The following is a 19,504-nucleotide window of genomic DNA, read 5'->3' as shown; positions in this document are numbered from 1 at the left end:
AAGGAAGGATACAGTCTGAAAAAGCAAATCTGGCTATTTCCTACTTACTTTCTTGTCTCTAAGATGGTATAATGGGTTGAATGGTGGTTTCCCAATAGATATGACCACCTAGAACTTGTGAATCGGATCTTATTTAGATAAAGTGTATTTTCAGATGAAATAAAGTTAAGGATCTGGAGATGAGGTCATCCTGGACTAGAATGGGCCCTAATTCCAATGACAAGTATTCTTATGAGAGACAGAAGACACAGAGTGAAGAGTGGAAAAACCATGTGAAGGTGGAGGCAGAGACTGGAGTTATTCAGCCTGAAGCCAAGGAATGCCAAAGATTGCCAGCAACCACCAGATCATGGGGAAGAGACATGAAACAGATTCTCCCTTAGAGCCTTTGAAAGGAATCAACCCCGCAGACACCTTGTTTTCTGGGTTCTGGTCTCCAGGATTGTGTGGAAATATGTTTCTGTTGTTTAAAGCCACCCAATTTGTGGTAATTTGTTATAGCAGTCCTAGGAAACTAATACAGATGGTATCCACAACTCAACTTTAAGTAAACATAGATTCAGCCAGAAAACACCGAACATTAAATGCAGAGACTAGGGGACACAGAATAAGAGAAGAAAAGAGAGACGGGCAGAGAAAGAAGGGGATCCAATACTACTTCATCTAATCCTGTCTAACCCCTTGAGACAAAGCTCGGCTGACCACATCTTGGTCTCTCCTTCTAGCTGTCTTGGTTGGCTTAGTACTAAAAGAACCCCCGATTGCTATGACCCCCAGCTAAGAGCCAGTGGAGGCATCCCAACATTTTTTCTTCACCAACACACCTGAAGGATGTCACACATTCCCAGGAGCAGCAATTGATTACCAATATGGTGCTGTACCAACTAACCTCTTAATTGGGTTCTTTTGTCAGAAAGCACTCTGGCTACTCTGATCCCAATCCGTACTTCTATAGTGGGTGGTGTGGTGGAGGCTACCAAAAATATAAGTCTTGTCTACAAAAATGCCCTTTCATTCAACAAATATGTATTAAGCACTATTGAAGGCAATGAGGATATACCAGTGACTGAAACAGACAAAATACCTGTACCCTTGGAGCTTGTATTCTAGTGGGGAAGACAGACAATGAGAAGTAAAGAAATCAGTTGATACGCCCTGGGCCGAAGGCAGGTGCTAAACTGCTGAGCCACCCAGGGATCCCCTAGATGTTTTTAAACACAGGAGTGATGGAGATCTGATTTAGGTGTTTTTAAAAGATTACTTAGGCCATAAAGAACACAGATAGAAAGGGGTAGTTATGACTTCCAGTTCAAAAGAACGTGATTGTCGGGACATCTGGGTGGCCCAGTCGGTTAAGCGGCAAACTCTTGATTTTGGCTCAGGTTATGATCTCAGGGAACTGAAATTCAGCCTCCTATCGGGCTCCCCACTCACCAAGGAGTCTGCTTGTCCCTCTCCTTTTCCTCTCCCTGCCCCTCAACCTTCCTCACACTCTCCCACTCTAAAATCAGTAAACAAATCCTTTAAAAAAAATGATGGAAAAAAAATCATGATGGGATGCCTGGGTGGCTCAGTGGTTGAATGTCTGCCTTCGGCTCGGGGTGTGATCCTGGGGTCCCAGGATCAAGTCCCACATTAGGCTCCTTGCATGCAGCCTGCTTCTCCTTCTGCCTATGTCTCTGCCCCTCTCTCTCTCTCTCTCATGAATAAATAAATAAAATCTTAAAACAACAACAACAACAAAAACCATGATTGGGGCACCTGGGTGGCTCAGTTGGTTAAGCATCTGCCTTCAGCTCAGGTCATGATCCCAGGGTCCTGGGACAGAGCCCCTCGTAAGGCTTTCTTCTCATCTGGGAGCCTGCCTTTCCCCCTCCCTCTGCTGCTCCCCCCCCTACTAATGCTCTCCTCTCACTCTCTCTCAAATAAATAAATAAAATCTTAAAAAAAAAAAAAAAGCATGATTGTGTTCTCTGTTGTCTCCTTTGGATAGTAGGAATTCAAAACTCACCAATCTAAAATTTATTTGGGGGGAGATGCCTGGGTGGCTCAGTCAATTAAGCATCTGCTTTCAAATCAGATCATGATCCCAGGATCCTGGGATGGTTCCTGCATGGGGGTCCCTGCTTGGCAAGGAACCTGCTTCTTCCTCTCCTGCTCCCCTTGCTTGTACCCACTCTCTCTGTCAAAATTTTTTTTCATTTTAAAAATTTTATTTATTTATTTATTTTAAGATTTTATTTATTTATTCATGAAAGACACAGAGAAGGCAGAGACATAGGCAGAGGGGGAGAAGTAGACTCCCCGCAGGAGGCCGATGTGGGACTTGATCTTGGAACTCCAGGATCATGCCCTGAGCCAAAGGCAGACACTCAACCACTGAGCCACCCAGGTGTCTCTAAAAAAATTTTTTTTTTCTTTTTTTATTTGAGAGAGTGCATGTGTGCAAGCACAAGCAGGGGAAGGGGCAAGGAGAGAGAGGAAAAGAGGGGAAGCAGACCACCCGCTGAGCAGGACTCCATGCAGGGATGGATCTCGATCTCACAATCCTGAGAGAATGACCCTGGCGATCATGACCTGAGCCAAACCAAGAGTCAGACACATAACTGACTTAGCTACCCAGGACCCTCACCAATCCAAAATTTGTGCTGATGAAAAACCCAAACTCCTCCTGTGTTTCATTGGTATGATAGTGAAAGAGACCACGTCAAACTCCATCTGTGGTTCTGAGACCCGTATGTAATTGTGATGGGGAAAATGGCAACATATACTGGCCACTTAAAAAAATTTTTATACCGGGATCCCTGGGTGGCGCAGCGGTTTGGCGCCTGCCTTTGGCCCAGGGCGCGATCCTGGAGACCCGGGATCGAATCCCACATCGGGCTCCCGGTGCATGGAGCCTGCTTCTCCCTCTGCCTTTGTCTCTGCTCGCCCCTCTCTCTCTCTCTCTGTGACTATCATAAATTAAAAAAAAAAAAAAAATTTTTATACCAAATCACTATCCCATGTTGGAGATAGGGATTACTTTAAAAAAGAAAAAAGAAAAGACAGCAAAAATTTTTTTACCAAGTAAGACAACACCTAATCATGTAGGCTGTTCTTCCCCTTTACCTCTAGTACTTGAACAGCTTTTCATGGGCCATTCACCTCTTCTTTCAGGTGAATTGCATCTTTGTAATGGGGCATATGGTAAGAACAGTGAATTCCATGGATATGAGCCACTTACTACATTTTTTCATCTTAAAAAAGGTTTCTTGGTTGTAAGTGATGCTCTGTGTAATAGCATGGCCTGAAATAAAGCTTTTTGAAAGTTTAAAAAAAAAAATCACTTGAGCTGCTATGCAGTAGACTGGGGAATACAAACAGGGAGACTAGTAAGAAGGCTAACAGTTTAAGGAGGAAGTAGGTAACAAATGTTGGAAATAAAATCATAGCTTCCATGGCCAATGAAGATACTTTTTTCTTTAAGATTTATTTATTTATTAGAGAGCAAGAGATCGTGGTGGAGAGGGGCAGAAGAAGAGGGAGAGAAAGAATCTTAGACACACTGTTAACTATGGAGCCCAATGTGGGGCTGGATCTCACATCCCTGAGATCACGACCTGAGCTGAAATCAAGTCAGACACTTAACCAACTGAGCCACCCAGGTACCCCAAAGGAGATGCATTTTTAAGGCAGAGCCAACGGTTCTTGCTAAAGGTTTGGATGTAGGCAATGAGAGGATAAAACCAATGGACATTAGTACTTCCAAATGCTTGTAGATATGTTTGGAGGTGTTATAGATAAGTGGATATGGGCTCGGGAACTCAGCACAGAGATCCAGGCTAAAAATGCAAATCTGTGTAGGCAATCCATGAAGCTGGGGATTGAGCAGATCAGCTGACAAAGACTGTAGATGGAGGCCAGCAGAAGCCTGAGCCCTGGAGCAAGCCAGCACTGATAGCAGGTGCTGTACCCTGGCTGTACCAGAGGAACTACTACAATACCAAGCCCCACCCCCAGGGATCCAGATTTAATTAATGTGGAGTGGATCCCGATTTCCAGTTTAAAAAAAAAAAAAAACAACAACTTAGGTTATTCTATTTTTTTAAAAAGATTTTATTTGAGAGAGCGCACACATGCGCATGAGCCAGAGGAAGGGCAGAAGGAGAAGTAGACTCCCCGCTGAGCAAGAAGCCTAGCTAAGGGCTCGATTTCAGGATCTCAGGACCCCGGGATCACAATCTGAGCCGAAGTCAGATGCTCAACCAATTGAGCCACTTGGACACCCCTCTTGGGTTATTCTTTTTTTTTTTTTGAGAGAGAGAGACAGAATTAGCAGGGGAAGGGGCAGAGGGAGAGGAAGAAGCAGATTCCTCACTGAACAAGGAACCCAATGTGGGGCTTGATATGGGGCTCGATCCCAGGACCCTGAGATCATGACCTGAGCTGAAGGAAGATGCTTAATCAAGTGAACCACTCAGACACCCCCCTCTTAGGTTATGTTAATATACAGTCAAGATTGAGAACTACTCATGTAGTAAACCAGGAAGAGGAGAGGCACAGAGGCGGCCTGAGTGAGCAGTGAGGTAGGTAGGAGAAAAACCAGAAGAATACAGGTTCCAGGATCCAAGTGAATAAGGGAAGGGTTCAACTGTGACAAACCACAGCTACCGATGACCAGTGAATTTGACAAGGTGCCAGTCATCAGAGGCCAACTGCAAGCCATCTTTCCTTTGTTGGGTCCTGACTCTCTAGATATCTAAGCAGCCCAAAATGAATTAGCAGAGCTCTGGCCCTAGATAGTCTACAGAGTGGATGACTCCAGGCGTAGAGAGGAGCCTTATGAACCCCTCAAACTGAGGGATAGAGACTAGAGTTTGCTCTTTTCATCAGCTCCTTTTATCTCTATCTGTAGGTTTATAGCAGCTGCCCTTTCTAAAAGAGACTGAGGGAAGTTTATTTGCACTCTTGATTTCAGAAAGCACGGAATATGTTGAAGGGCTTAAAGCTATACTTTGAACTTCTGGATAAATAAATCGCTGTTTATGTTTCCTTTTATCTCTGCAGAGTTTGGGAGGAAAAAAAGCATGAGTATTACAGAGATGCCCCAAGGAGCTTCTTCTACAAAGCCAGGCCAGGACCATATTATTAATGGCGACTAACACAGTGCTTCCCATCTAATTGCACAGATCAGAATGCTGAGGGGCTAGCTCCAAAAAGAGGGTACCCGGAGGCAGTTTAATCTTTTTGAGGTTTTGGCAAATGATACCCAGGACTTGTCCAGCCAAATCCCATCATTGGCTCCTTTCTGTAAGAGGAGAAAAGTGTGCATCCTCTGGAAGCCCGAACTCCCCGCCCCCCCCCCCCGCCCAGGCTTAGGGTATAATGGGGTGAAATTTAGACTGTGTTCTTGAAATAGAAGGTGGAGCCCATGTTACAAGCCAAAACTCTGGAGGTGGAGGGAGAATAGAAGGTGCCCGCATTTCATGGAGTCACCTTATTCCTCTGCCCTAGAACTCAGCTGCCTCCTTATATTTGGTGTCCTGATCCTCTCCTCTATATTCACACAGACTCTAGGTTGGACCTGTTCTAAGTGGCCCTGAAGCCTCTCCACCAGGTCGGAGCAACCTCAAAGGTGGAGTGTGAACACTCTGGGGTGGAGGTGTTCTTGCGTCTTCCTGCTCCTCCCACTCTCCTGACCAACACACACACCCTTGCACCCCCACATAGTCCCTCAGATCTGGGCTGCCATGAGGATGACACAGTGACTCCATCCAGAGGAGTAGCTTTGAGGAGAAGCCCTCAGGTTCAAGATGGACTTCTCCGTTTAATCCAGCTTCTCCCAAAGCAGCTGCAGCAGAGGGCAGACCCTGAGACTTGAGGGATGGTGTGACTCCCAGCTGGTGGCATGTTCCTGGGATCAGATGCATTATTTATGATGCTGATGTCAGCATGGCTCCCAGGCACCAGGGGAAATGGAAAAGGCACTTGGGCCTGGGCTGATTAAACTAAATATTTAAACAGGAATCAGGAATTGAAGCAAAATCCATTTTTCTTAAGTAAGGCAGAGAGCGCCACAAATGACTTCAAGGCTAGGGACTTAGTAAACACCACACAGATCATAAGAGAAGACTGGGGCTCCTGGCCCTCCACAGTCAACTCCCTATTCCCTCTCTGGAGCAAGTCTCAAGGGTTTGTGGGGGACTTGGGAGTTAGAGTAGGGGAAGGGAGATAGAGAAGCAGGGGAACAGTTTGAGCCACTGTGGGAATGAGATTAGGAGACACTAGGACAAAGTCAGGCCGGATTCCTGCCTCTGGCTGCTTTTTCTTTCTCCAGACACCTTTTTTCCTTGTCCATCAAGATCTATTCTAGGGCAGCCCTGGTGGCTCAATGGTTTAGCACCGCCTTCAGCCTAGGATGTGATCCTGGGGACCTGGGATCAAGTCCCAAGTCAGGCTCCCTTCTGCCTGTATCTCTGCCTCTCTATGTCTCTCATGAAAAAATAAATAAAATCTTTGAAGAAAAAAAAAGATCTGTTCTATTGCATTTTCCCACATTATCGCACTTACATTTTGATTAGCTATGAGGACGGTAAGGTGTCAGGCAACCATGAACCAACACTCTTCTCTTGATTCTTCTTATCCCACCAGAGACAGGTCCCAGGTCAGGAAGCCAACCTTGGCCCCTTTGCACACTAACACAGAGGAGACTCTACACAGAGAGCCCACAGGGGATTGGGGCCCTCCATTGACAAGATACGGAAATCTCCAGATTTGACCAACGATGAGATCTGAAAAGGAAATTTCCTGGTGGAAAGAAACATTTGTCATTTGATCTGGCTCTTCCCGCTGTTTTTTCCTCCCTACGGGGTCCCTCACTTATGTTTCCATACCAGTCACCATCCCTGGCCCCCAAGGATATGATTTTCTCAGTCTCAGCATGAACTTGCTCCCTTTCCCTCCCGTCCTCTCATTACAGTTGAGACAAGTTGACATTTTCAAAATTAACTTTTATAAGAATTTGGAAAGAGAGAGAAATAATTGCAGAAAATACAAATGAGTAAGTCCAATTCTGTTCAACATTTACCCAAAGTCTTGTGCTTAGCCAGTGTGCTATATTCCAGGTTACCTTGATGGATAAAATGACATCTGGTTCTCAAGGTGTTCACTACCCAGTGGGAGAGGCAGTCATGAATATATGATAAAGTATAATCTATTAAGATAAGGGCCATATTAGCTCAGGATTGGGAGCAATGAATATGGCCTGACATAGGGGCAGGGCTAGTAGGAGAAGACTTTAAGAGAAGCTAATAGTTAATCTGGACCTTCAATTAATATAAGGATTTTGCATGATAAAGAGTCAGGAAGGATATTCCAGATAAAGGGAGCAGCATATAGAAAGTACACACATAAAAAAAAAAGAAAAAGAAAGTATACACATGGCACATGGGAACCAACTGCAAAGTTCAGTCAGGGCTAAATTGCTAAGGAGTTTGACCTAATCATATGGTACCTATAGATAATGGTAGAGCTAACATAATTATGTTTCTGTCTAAGTAAGAAGTATAATAATGGCTAAAATGTAATAAATTGGCATTTTGATTTATGTAACAGTCTTCTGTGACTGAGGTTGGCATAAATATATCAAGTCTCTAGACCAGCAGAACTGACGATAGAGTATGGGCTAAAATATTGCCACCCTATGAAGTAGCCAGGCTCCCTATAAGACTTATTTTTAATTTTTTTAAAATTTTTTTCTTAAGATTTTATTTATTTATTCATGAGAGACACAGAGAGAGAGAGAGGCAGAGACACAGGCAGAGGGAGAAGCAGGCTCCCTGTGGGGATCCCGACCTGGGACTCGATCCTAGGATCTCGGGATCACGCCCTGAGCCCAAGGCAGAAGCTCAACCGCTGAGCCACCCAGGCGCCCCAAGACTTATTTTTAAATTCAAAAGAGAGAAATATTTAAGAAGACAAGGGGTTGGGATCCCTGGGTGGCGCAGCAATTTGTCACCTGCCTTTGGCCCAGGGCACGATCCTGGAGACCTGGGATCGAATCCCACATCAGGCTCCCGGTGCATGGAGCCTGCTTCTCCCTCTGCCTATGTCTCTGCCTCTCCCTCTCTCTCTCTCTCTCTGTATGACTATCATAAATAAAAAATTAAAAAAAAAAAAAGACAAGGGGTAAATCAGAGCTCATTGCTTGAGTTGCATTAAAACTTTTACCTTGGTGTTAGGGACTGAATGTTCCTGTCTTCAGAAAATTTGCATGTTGAAATCCCAACACCCACAATGTGAGAGTATAGGAGGTGGAGCCTTTGGGAGGTAATTAGGTCATGAAGGTGAAGCCTTCACAAAAGGGATTAGTGCTTTTATAAAAGAAATCCTAGAGAACACTCTAGTGTCTTCCCCCAAGTGAGGCTACAGCAGCAAGTCTCAGCCTGGAAGGGGGCTTTCACCGTATCTCGACCATGATGGCACTTTGACCTTAGGCTTCCAGCCTCCAGAATTGTGAAGAGTAGATTTCAGTTGTTTATAAACTTCCAGTCTATTGTACCCTGTTACCATTCTCCAAATGGTCTAATATGTTTGGGAAAGGCAAGAATGACCCAAATATGAAGAAAGGCAGTGTTATTGCCCGAAGACCCTTCCTGTGTGTTGGTTCAATTTCAGAAATCCCAGCTGTCTGTGGTGCCTTGTTGGCTCAGTTGGTTGAGCGTCTGACTCTTGATTTCAGTTCAGGTCCTGATCTCAGGGTCATGAGATGGAGCCCTGCATGAGGCTCCTTGCTCAGACGAAGTCTGCTCTCATGGGTCTTAGGATCAAGCCCTGGTGTTTGGCTCCCTGCTTGGTAGAGAGTCTGCTTCTCCATCTGCCCCTCTCCCTGCCCATGCTCTCTCTCTCAAATAAATAAATTAATAAAATCTTAAAAAGAAGGAAAGAAAGTTCTTTCTTTTGGGGCTCCTAAGAGAACTGGTTATATAGGCTTAAGAACTTGAGAGAAGTGGTTATTCTGGCCTTTTAGACTTCCAGATGATGGGAACTTAGAGATTTTTAAGGATCTAAAATCCTCAAAACTTAAGAAATCTGAGGACTGAAGTTGCCCAGGCCTTTGAAAAATTAACTGAAGAGTAATGGATGGCAGATTATAACAATTTTTTAAAAAGGTAAATAGGAGTGCCTGGCTAGCTTAGTCGGTAGAGCATGTGACTCTTGATGTCACCGTCATGAATTCAATCCCCACATTGGGTGTAGAGATTACTAAATAAATAAGCAAAAATTTAAAATATAAAGAAAATAAACATTAAGCAACTTGAGAAGAAATGCTGGCTAACAATGGACCAAAATTTATAGAATCCCAAAGCTATGGTACCGTGTTCCCTCTGCCATCTCTCTCTGGCCCTAAGTCTCTAAGAAATTTAGGAAAATACTGACTTCTCCCACTAAAACCTATAAAATATGAGTGAAAAAAGTAAGCTGATTAAAATTCATATGGTACCATTATATTAAAAAAATTTTTGGATGAGCACTGAGTGTTATACTATATGTTGGCAAATCGAAATTCAATAAAAAACTAAAAATAAGGGGATCCTTGGGTGGCTCAGTGGTTTGGCGCCTGCCTTCAGCCCAGGGCGTGATCCTGGAGTCCCAGGATCGAGTCCCTCGTCAGGCTCCCTGTGTGGAGCCTGCTTCTCCCTCTGCCTGTGTCTCTGCCTCTCTTTCTCTCTGTCTCTCTCATGAATAAATAAAATCTTTTAAATTTTTTTTAAAAATAAAAATAAATAAATAAAATATAAAATAAAATAAATTAGGGATGATTGGCTGGCTCAGTGGTTGAGCATCTGCCTTTGGCTCAGGGCATGATCCTGGAGTTTCAGGATCGAGTCCCACATCGGGCTCCCTTTGGGGGGCCTGCTTCTCCCTCTGCCTGTCTCTCCCTCTCTGCCTCTCTCCTGAATAAATTAATAAATAAAAAAATAAATAAAATCTTTAAGAAAAAAATTAGGAGTGACTGGGTGGCTCAGTTGGTAAGATGTCTTGATCTCAGCTCAGGTCTTGATCTCAGGGTCAATGAATTCAAGCCCCACTTTGGAGCCTACTTAAAAAAACAAACAAAATTAGATATCTGTAGTGTAAATATATAGGCATATATAAATGTATCAAGACTGGTGGGAATATCTATACCTAACAGTACTTACCTCTGGCTCTGGGGGCAGAGAGCTGTGTGAAAAAATAACTCAGTTTTCTTCTGGGTACTTCCATATTGCTCTAAGTTTTTTTTTTTTTTTACAATGAGAATGTACTATGGGATGCCTGGGTGGCTCAGCAGTTGAGTGTCTGCCTTCGGCTCAGGGAGTGATCCTGGAGTCCAGGGATCAAGTCCCACATGGGGCTTCCTGCATGGAGCCTGCTTCTCCCTCTGCCTATGTCTCTGCCTCACACTCTCTCTCTCATGAATAAATAAAATCTTAAAAAAAAAAAAGGGGGGAATTTACTGTTACATTTTCATCAAAAATATTTTTTAGGGACACCTGGGTGGCTCAGTGGCTGAGTGTCTGCCTTTGGCTCAGGTCATGATCCCAGTGTCCTGGGATCAAAGCCTGCATCAGGCTCCTCACAGGGAGCCTGCTTCTCCCTCTGCCTGTGTCTCTCCATGAATACAGAAATAAAATCTTTTAAAAAACACATTTTTTTAAATTAAGAAAAAAGAAAAAAAATGAATGACATAGACACAATATGATAGAGTATAACTTTCTGAAGTCAAGTTTATTGGTCCAGAAATCCTCACTTATCTTGGGTGTTGGGACTGCACCCCTTTCCCTTACACCCATCCAGGAGCCAACCAGGGTGCTCGGCAGAGAGGTGGGGGAAAACACTGAGCCAAAGGGGAAAGACCGAGAGCCTCCCTAACCTTCCGGGACACCCCAGATTCCTGTTCCTTTCTGAAGTATAGCTTCATTCCACCCCTGCGTTCATGAGATCATCCTCTCCTTAATAACACATTTCTTTTTTTTTCCTCTTAAAGTAACTTATATTAGCTTATGTAAACAAAAGCAACAACAACAAAATAAAATTAACCAAACAAACAAAACAAAAAACTTAAGTAATGTAGCTAAGAAGATATCAGATCACAAATGCCAGTGTACTTGAGGCTAAGATGAAACTTTTTTGTGTGGAGACCACAGGGAGCCTCTGAAGGTCTGTGTGTGTGTGTGTGTGTGTGTGTGTGTGTGTGTGTTTTAAGATTTTATTTTTATTTATGAGAGAGAGAAAGAGAGTGAGGGAAGGAGCAGGAGAGGGACAAGCAAGCTCTGAGCTGAGCTGAGAGCCTGATTCAGGGCTTGATCTCAGGCCCCTGAGATTGTGACCTGAGCTGAAACCAGAGTAGGACACTTACCCAAGAGAGCCACCCAGGCGTCCCTATGTGTGTGGGTTTTTTTTTTTTTAATTTTTTTATTTATGATAGTCACACAGAAAGAGAGAGAGAGGCAGAGACATAGGCAGAGGGAGAAGCAGGCTCCATCCACCGGGAGCCCGATGTGGGATTCGATCCCGGGTCTCCAGGATCGCGCCCTGGGCCAAAGGCAGGCGCCAAACCGCTGCGCCACCCAGGGATCCCTGTGTGTGGGTTTTTTAAAAAATATTTTATTTATTTATTTGAGAGAGAGTGAGAAAGAGCACAAGCAGGGGGAGCTGCAGAGGGGGTGGGAGAAGCAGGCTCCCCACTGAGCAGGCTCTCTGCTGAGCAGGACTCTGGGATCATGACTTAAGCAGAAGGCAGATATTTAACTGACTAAGCCACCCAGGAACCCCCTACCCTGGATTCCTGAAGGAACACATACCATGGACCCCTTTCCAATATAAACCCCCAATCCTAAGCAATAACGAGATTCACTCTTCTTTCCTTTTAAGTCTCCCAGACACTCTTTCTGCTCTACTCTATCACACTCAATAAACAGCTTGTACTTCCTCCTGGCTCAGGTTTGATCTCTATCCTATGCAAAGTCAAGTACTCTCTCCGCAAATGCAGTTGGAGTGGGTTGAGAGAAGAAGCACATCCCAGCTCTTAGCCCTGGACTGAGGTGCCAGTCTCCCTCCTACCTGCCCCCAAGTCCTCTGAGTCATACCCTGGACCTGCTGTTCCTTGCTTTCCAGGGCAGTGGGCAGCCCGCTGGCCATGGACCCTACAAGCATCTTCAGGAAAGCACGGCAGGACCCCTCTGGGTCTTTGGACCTGGCATGCCTCTATTGTTACAGAAAGCTTTTTTATTTTGTTTTTATTTATCTTCATTTATGTTTTTAAAGATTTTATTTATTCATTTGACAGAGAGAGAGAGAGCACAAGCAGGGGGAGTGGCAGGCAAAGGGAAAGGGAGAAGCAGGCTCCCCGCCGAGAAGGAAGTCCAACATGGGGCTCTATGCCAGGACCCTGGGACCATGACTCAAGCCGAAGGCAGACACCTAACTGACTGAGCCATTAGGCACCCCCAGAAAGCATTTTTTAGGATTTTATTTTTAATCCTACACCCAAAATGGGGCTCAAACTCACCACCCTTAGATCAAGAATCTCATCCTCTACTGACTGAGCCAGCCAGGCACCCCACAGAAAGCTTTTTGAATAGTCCAAATGAAAGAAGGTTTTAAGGCAGCCTTCTTCATATTCTGCTCTAAACTTGCTGATCAACTTAGATTCACTTGTATTCTGAATTATTTAGTAATTTACCCAAGAGAGAGAAGGAAGGAATAACTGAATCCCTACATTGGCTACAGGATCCTACACCTCTGATTTATATACCTCTACCCTTCTTTCTCTGCTATGGTCTTTTTTCCTCTTTCTCCGCTCACTGGAGCTCAGTTACACTGGTCTCCTGGTTATTCCCTGGCCATCCCAGACACTTACCAGCCTCAGGGCCTTTGCAACTGTGCTTACCCCAAAAGCCCCTCCCTCACCTGCTAATGACTTAGCTCAAATACTAACCTTCTCAGTTCAGCCCTCCCTGCCCATACTATTTAAAATTGTTACTTCTGGGCAGCCCCGGTGGCCTGGGGGTTCAGCCCGGGGTGTGATCATGGAGACCCAGGATGGAGTCCCACGTCAGGCTCCCTGCATGGAGCCTGCTTCTCCCTCTGCCTGTGTCTCTCCCTCTCTCTCTCTCTTTGTCTGTCGTGAATAAATAAATAAAATCTTAAAAAAAAAAAAACAAAGTTGTTACTTCTGCCCAACTCCCCATCACCCCATATTGCCTTCTACTGCTCTGTTGTCATCTGACATACCACATATTTCACTTATTTATTATCAGTTCCTTCTCTTAAAATGTAAGCTCCTTGAGGACAGGTATGTCTGTTTGTTAAATCGATTGATGTTTCCTCAAGATCCAAAATAGCACCTGGCAAGCCTAAAATAATCTAGAAATACTCATTGATTTAATGAGTGAGCCAAACTCCTCATCCACTATTCCATCAAGGTATCATGTGCATAAAAATAACTACTAGGAGCACCTGGGTGGGTCAGTTGGTTAAGTGTTGGACTCTTGATATCAGCACCGGTCGTGATCTCAGGGTGGAGAGTTCAAGCCCTGCTTTGAAGACCACCCCTAGAGTGGAGCCTACTTAAAAATAATCTTCACTGTTCTTCAGTGTGTCTGCAGTGAAGTCCAGATTCCTTAGCACAATATTGCAAGGATAGTCCTTTGAAACCTGGGGCACCTGGCTGGCTCAATCAGTAGAGCATGTGACTCTTGATCTTGGGGTTGTGAATTTGAGCCACACCTTGGGAATAGAGGAAATATAGAGGAAAAATAATAAAAATAATAAATAAAAGTAAAGTAAAATAATAAAATAAATAAATAAAAACAAAAATATTTATAAATAAATAAAATCTGTCCTCAATTTTTCCTTCTCAATCTCATGTCCCACACTTCTTCATGTACCCAACCCACCAGCTACTTGAGCAGGGTATGGACTTTGACTCAACCTTGACCTCCACACTCATGTTCTCAGGACCCTGGCTTCTCTCTTTCCTGTTGCAGTGGCCGAAGCTCTCAAGATTATATTAAAAAACTCCTCCCCAGGGCACTAGCCCCTTATCACACTATTGTAATACCACGGTTTTTTGAGCCTGTCCCTCCACTGTTCCAAAGGGCTCCAAACCTGGCTGATCATCAGAACCACGGGGCAATTTGTATTCTTGTTTGTTTGTTTTTTTTACTGGACTCCCAGACCGCACCATAGATCTACAAAATCTGAGTCTCTTTTTGGTTTGCCTTTGGTTTGTCTCTTTTTGGTTAGATTGTAGGCTGTTGCCACCCCTAGACTTGATTATACACATTTTACTAAAAAACAAACAAACCCCACAGAGGTCCAGGGAAGTGCAATGCCTAGCTTCAGGTTTCACAAAGCCAGGTAGGGAAGAGGAAGACATTCTAATTCAGAGCCCAGGACTTCAAGCATCACAAATAGACTTCTCACCCAGTGTGGGACCAGGCCACACCCTCTGCTAATCTCCCCGCTGTCTTTGTTTGAGTGGAGCCACCTCATTAGCATGTAACAATGGAGGCATCCAAGGTGCTCTCTTCGTTTCCATTTACAATTTAAGTGCCAGCAATCACCAGGCGCCTCCATTGTCATTGCAATTAGCTGAACTTAATGGTTTTTTATTAAAACTATAAGGCCTCCCCCTCTCCCCACCAGGTTATTTTACAGAATGAGTTCTGGAATCCACCAATCGCCTTTTCAGGAATGGCATAGGGGAAGCTTCTTTTAAGTAGTACATTATCTACATTATCATTGTGATTAGCGTGATACCGAGCCCTACGCTCATTTCTTGGCATTTTTCTGGGAAGGCGAGCTCAAGACGCTTTGCTTAAAAGAATTAAAAAAAAAAAAAAAAAAAAAAAAAGAATTTCAGTAAGGGGATCCCTGGGTGGCTCAGCGATTTAGCGCCTGCCTTCAACTCAGGGCATGACCCTGGAGTCCTAGGATCGAGTCCCACATCGGGCTCCCTGCATGGAGCCTGCTTCTCCCTCTGCCTCTCTGTCTCTCATGAATAAATAAATAAAATCTAAAAAAAAAAAAAAAAAAGAATTTCAATAATCAGAATTTTTGGTTGAAAGTTCTCCTAACACCATGAGACAGTGAAGACAAGAGGTCACAAGACCTGGGCTGGAATCTTGACCCCATGCCCCACTGACCTGGGGAGCTGAAACCCCTGGGCTTCCATCTTCACCTCTGTAAACTATCTGCTCTTGTATTTCAAACTCCTGAGGATCATATGCAATCAATTGAAAATGGTTTGTAAACTTGAAACCCTCTCCAAAACCTGCCCTGCTCCAGACACAAAGCTTTACGTGTTTTATCTAATGAGGTAGGCATTATGCTTTTATCTCACACACAAGAAATCAGATTCCTCTTTTACATCCCTCCCTGTGTGCACATGTCCCCACCTCCCCTTTACGAACTTCCAACATGTTGATTGTTTGGGTACCTCCCACCTTCTCCTCCATTCCAGGAGCCAAGGTCATCATTGCTGTGGTGGTCTCCTCCAGAGAATTCCTCTCCCGAATTAGTGACAAAGCCTTGCACTTTCTTAGGTTCTTTCTACCTTCCAAAGGTTCTCTTTGTCCTGCAAATCTCTTGAAGCCACTCCCCTAACATGCTCCATTGTCTCCCCCCACCGTGTAGCTGAGCTGGAACAACCACCAGCCCCCAGTCTCCCTCCCTGGACTCCATGTACTCTGCTATATCACAGTGAGATGCCAACCATCATCAAAGCTGCCCCTGCGTTCCTTCCATCTCCTAGCCTTCATACCTGCTGATCCTTGCCCCTTTGACTCTTCAGGCAATTCCTACTTAAGGCTAGAAGTAACTCCCTACCAACCACATAGGCTGATGGATGCTCCTCTGGGCTCCCTTGGCACTTGTGGGCTGCTCCATTACTGCATATTACATTTCTGCTCATTGCTCTGGAATGTACATTCTGGCATCTGGGTTGGCAGATACTTGTATTGGGAAAGGTGAGAAATTGACATTAATATGGTGGAAGGAGACGAGGTTATGATGCCTGGTGCATAATGGGAGATGGATCTGGATCAACAAAAACAAGAAAATCAAGAGTCTTGAGTGCTAGGAAATTTTGGGTTTTACTTTGTAGGTGATCATGGGAGTTTTTATGCAGAAAGCAACAGTGGGCTTATGTGTTCAATGAGATAGTCTGATTCTAGCATGGAAAATAAACTGGAGGACAGAGAACAATTATAGAAGTTAATGAGGAGGCCACAGCAATTGTCCAGACAAGACATAACAGTGCTTAACCAAAGGGCCAGTTGTGGGGTTAGAGATAGGGAACAGAAGGAGAGAATGCAAGGAGTCTCGGCAGTAGTTTGGGGGAAATGCCAAGTGCTGGTTTGGTTATATGGTAAACATGAACTTTAGGGGAAGATAGTAGAAGAGGCTTCTATTCTCCAAGAGACGTAAACAAACCACTATGTTGATCAAAGGATGGGCTGGCTGTTCAAGGTTAGATATTAGTTGGTTGTCAACTACCAGCTATTGCCAAGTAGCCGGGCAAGAAATGGACAGGGTGATCTTTGTATTCAGTATCATTCTCCTCACATTTGAGGATCAGTAACAGGAAGTTCTCAGGAAAATTCTAACATCATAAGCCCATGACCTACATTTTCTGAGAATTCGCCAGCACTCCCACCACCTGCAGAAAGATCTGGAACCAGGGCCACATGTGTCGTTGACAGGCAAAGACCCCAGACTCAAGGGGGTCAGTTACTCAAGAATGTGGCACCCTGACAGGTACTTGTAAGTCTGTGTAGTTGATCAAGGAGCACACACATTTTGGAATTTCGGCAGAGTGAGGTCAGCTATCTCTTCCATGAGCACAGAGGAAGCTGGTCTTCAGAGGATAAAGCAGGGAACAGTGATGTAGCCCCAAAGAGAGAAAGAGACAGAGACAGAGAGAAAACACACACCAAAAAATGGACAATATAGTTGTCTTGGCTCCTTACAGCCCTCTATTTCCAGATTTCCCTCCCAAGGTCTGTTTTTTGGACTCATGGCTTCTGTCTTCCTTTTTGCCTGAGCCGATCTGAGCAGGCTGCTATTATTTACAGCCACAGAGATTGGCAGTAGCAGCCACCTGGCCTGAACGGGAGAAGTGGATAGAATAGGTATTACTGAGAAGACGTGGGGAATGCCTAAATCCTATCAAGAGGCTGGAGCATATCCTTAGGACTGAAATGGATTTAGTGAAAACTATATCATCAACTGTTACTATGACTAAAGAAAAGATACTGAAAGGTACAGGAGTTTTGTAGACTGGCTAAAACTACAAGGCACACAACAAATTGGCAGCGGGGTGTGTGTGTGGGAATTTCACAGTAAAGGGAAAATACTTGTTCTGCTTACATCATTTTCACTTCTCATTCCAGCAAAAGTTTCTACAAAGGTAACACCCACTGTTGGCTGTCATGAGCATTACTTTGTCCATCCCCAGCCAGACCCCTTCTCCTCCTTCACCCCACTAGACCACTGTTACTGGACAGGACATGAGATGCACGCACACTGGACCATCCTGAGTCCTTCTCTGGCATTTTAAAATTCCCAGCCAGAGATAGGAAGGAAAGAACAGCTCCTTTCTAGTGGTAGATGTGAGCTCTGAGGCTGATTTGGTTAACAAATTCCCAGCGCTGAGCAGCAACAGCCAGTCTGCAGCAGGAAGGAAAAATGCTGATGATGCAGAAAGAAGGTGGCATTTGAGTGTCTGACTCCAGTTGTTCCCAAGGCCAACTGCCCCTGCCCTTCTTGCAGTTTAGTTACATGAGCCAATAAAGCCACTAATTGGGATACCTGTGCTGTGCTCAAATGTGAGGCATGAGGGACCACTATACTAATCAATGAGACAAGATTGCCTAGAGATGGTCTTTAGTTTGCCTCTGTGCATAGACTTGATTTGTTATTGTATGCCCTCTCCATTTTTGGGAGGCAAAGAGGAAGATCTTTGGAGAGCTAATGTTCTATGACCTATCTTTTATCTATATGCCTATGCTGGAAGCTGCAGGACCTTTCTGTGGATCCTTTCAGCATGACACAATTCATGACCATGTAACCAAGGCATACAAATGTGTTGCTTACTCCAGTATTCATTTTCCTCTTCTTAGTGCCAGAACCATGCTTTGATTTAAGGCAGCATGATATCTTTCTCAAGGGTATTTCCTATTCTCCTCCCCCCACCTCCTTTTTTCTTAAGTAGGCTCCATGCCTAGCGCCCGGGAACCCAATGCGGGTGAACCCTCGACCCTAAGATCAAGACCTGAGCTGAGATAGAATCAGATTCTTAACTGATTGAGTCACCCAGGTGCCCCTCCCATTTCTCTTGAAGTTGGTATACCGTGTGACAGTCTGACTAATGAAATGCAGATAAATCGTACGGTACTTTTGAGGAATCAAGCTAAAAAGAAAGAGAAGATCTTATTCCCTCCCCTTTTCACTTTTCTTCCGCCTGGAACTTGGAATTTCAATAGCCTTCTTGAACCCTGAGACAATAAACCAGTGATAACTTCATTGTCATTCAGGACCTGGGTTCCTTCTATCTTGCTGCTCTATCTTCATTTGCTCATTGCCTCATGGTCCTAGAAGCCCATGCAATGCTTCTTATTAGGTTCAGTTACCTATAACTAAGTCCCTCAAAAAATAGCAAAACAAGCCAGTTTATGTCTCTCAAAAAAATTTTGAAAAAAATTTTTTTTCCAAGGTCCCTGGCTTGCTCAGTCAGAAGAGCATGCTGCTCTTGATGTTGGGTGTAGAGATTACTTAAATAAATAAACTTAAATTTTATTTTTTCCTTAAGAAAGAAATAAAGTTCTGTTATTTATGCTACTGTTATTTGGGTTTTTGTCTTACATGCAACTGAACTCAATCATCCATCAAATAACCTAGAATGGGCACTGGTATATATTGGAGGAGTCAGTGATGGGGCCAGTTTCAGTCCACTGTGAGTAAAGGGTACTTTCCCATGGGAATCTGCTCCCCACCTTTGGAATCTTCTCAAACTTGTTAGGGCCTCCCACCAAGCAAACTAGGTAGAGAGATTTCATCTGAGAGGAGGAAGGCTGAGAGGGTGTTGCTCTTAACCCTTGCCTCTTTATTGAGGACAAGACTTCAGATTCAATATGAAAAATTCCCTGTTTCTTTATTTTCTCACCTGAGGAGGTCTCTATAGCCTAGAGTCTAGACTATCACAATCCAATAATGTGAGCCCACATATGCAATTAAAATTTTTCCAGTAGCCACATTAAAAAAAGGAAAAAGAGGGCTGCCTAGGTGGCTCAGTGGTTGACCACCTGCCTTTGGCTCAGGGCGTGATCCAGGAGTTTCAGGATCCAGTCCCATATCAGGCTCCCTGTGAGGAGCCTGCTTCTCCATCTGCCTATGTCTCTGCCTTCCCTCTGTGTCTATCATGAACAAATAAATAAAATCTTTAAAAAAAAAAGAAAAACTTCTTTTAAAAAAA

The sequence above is a fragment of the Canis lupus genome, chromosome 17 (genome assembly GCF_011100685.1).
Source record: "Canis lupus familiaris isolate Mischka breed German Shepherd chromosome 17, alternate assembly UU_Cfam_GSD_1.0, whole genome shotgun sequence".
Classification (NCBI taxonomy): domain Eukaryota; kingdom Metazoa; phylum Chordata; class Mammalia; order Carnivora; family Canidae; genus Canis; species Canis lupus.
Note: the sequence above shows the minus strand (reverse complement) of the source record.